Genomic DNA, 1885 nt, shown 5'->3' on the forward strand with positions numbered 1-1885 from the left:
TGGAGATAATTGGTAGAGAAGGGAACGAAGATAGGCCGCCTCGCGTCCTCTCGTGTTGGTGCTTCTCCTCCCTCCCTCACACTGCCCTCTCGACCTTTGAAGAGGAGAGAGAAGATCGTCGTTAGTTGGAGGCCATTGCTTTTTATAGGTTGGTACAAGGGGACGGTGTTGTTCGTGCTACCGTTTGTGTCGTGTGTGTTTGTGTCGTGGAGGGAAGGGGGGGTTGGGTGGGTTGTGGGAGGGGGTGGGAGGAAGGAGACAGATGGTTTAGTGTCTGGGAGATAGCCAATCATGATTCAGGTCGTGCTTTGTGTGTATGAATAGCTTCGGCCTGTCCTACAGAGTGTGATTCATGTACGTGCGTATGGTTTGTGTGAGAGGCTGTTGCTGTGTCTTGTGTAACGCGTGTGGTAAGTTATGTGTTCGTGTTTCTCTTATGGCTGTGTCCTGTAGCCGTAAACTAGGATTGCTCTGCAGATCGCGTGTGAACGTGTTGTTATCCAGATGATGTGTGAGATGTTAGTCGAGTCTTATTTTTTCTTAGTTCTCTCCCTGTCTCTGTTTCCGTATAAATAATTCAGCCTGTCCTAAGTTTTGTCTACCGTAGCGTGGGGAGTGGAATATGTTTTGCAGCATGAGAGAAGTGATGTGTGTTTTGTTTATTTTGTTGTGAAGAATAACATGTTGTTTCTGTGATGTTTACTCTTAAACTATAGCTATAATACGTGCAGGTACCGCGTAGGATGTTGTAATTCAAATTACAATAATATATGCATAGTATTTTTTTTCAACTTACATTTAATTAATAGGCATGGCATATTCTGTATAGGCTTCGTTAAATGAATATACTTATTGGGAAATCTTATATTGCAAATAGAAATGAAATAGCATATCCCTATCGTGTTTTAATATGTGACGAAGTAAGGACATCTGAATAGATACAGGCTTTTGTATTGTATTTTAGTATGATCAATGCCCTAGTATATCCATAGGTAATGACGTTCTTGCAGGCACTTTCTAATTTAATTGCTTGAGACTGAGAGCAGTCCATTTATCATAAACGTGGACTTTGAAATGAATGTTTTTTTTGTTTTTTTTGTAGTTTGAACTATTAGAAAAACATGTCAACATTAGTAATCGTATCACAGGGGATACTTATTTTACTGTGTCAGGTAGCAAATATCAATGTTAATAATATTAGACTTGAGAAACACTATAGACTCTCATTGGTGTACTAATACGTCAAATAATGCTGAAAGTTCGTAAAGTTCTGAGATGGGAAAGCTTAGTCATAAAGTGCAGAGCAAGTACCTTGTAATGAAAAGTATGTGTATATATGATGTATAGACTTAAAAAAAAAACACATAAACATGTAGGAACATTGGAATCGCTGGCCTGAAACTGCCTAACGAAGTGTTTTTATAAAGCTCAAAGGACAAGCGAAGTATGTGATTTTCCACAGTTAGCAATAGTGTTAGTTTGTTGTAGATGTAGAGAGGATTTGTATAAGGGGACCAAAACAGAGCGTAAGCAACACTGAAGTTCGTAACTATGGGGAGACGTTGCAGTTACTGTGCATTTATCAAGGAGTGGCTGTGAGATAGCATAACAACAAGTAATGTACAAATGTAAGTACATGGAATATGTAATTTCTAAGGGGTACTTAAATCAACGCCTATAAATCTCTTAAGGCCTAAAGGATTTTTCCATATATCATTTTCATTTCCCTGCTCCCATTAATACGAATTTTAGATAGAGCTAAATAAATAGACGCACGATTATTATGGTACTGATAGCCATAACTGGGAAGAGTCAAAGACTTAACCTATCTTAAACTCTGAATTAAAAAGTGTATATTGTTTCTAGAGCAATTTGTGGACGAATT

General features: G+C 38.3%; 1 protein-coding gene across 1 annotated transcript in view; it reads right to left on the reverse strand.

Annotated features, from left to right (window-relative positions):
- LOC119592355 (choline O-acetyltransferase-like) overlaps positions 1-1885 on the reverse strand; it is a gene marked incomplete in the record, with an annotated part of 212829 nt that overhangs the window by 131924 nt on the left and 79020 nt on the right.

Source organism: Penaeus monodon, chromosome 30 (genome assembly GCF_015228065.2).
Source record: "Penaeus monodon isolate SGIC_2016 chromosome 30, NSTDA_Pmon_1, whole genome shotgun sequence".
Lineage (NCBI taxonomy): Eukaryota > Metazoa > Arthropoda > Malacostraca > Decapoda > Penaeidae > Penaeus > Penaeus monodon.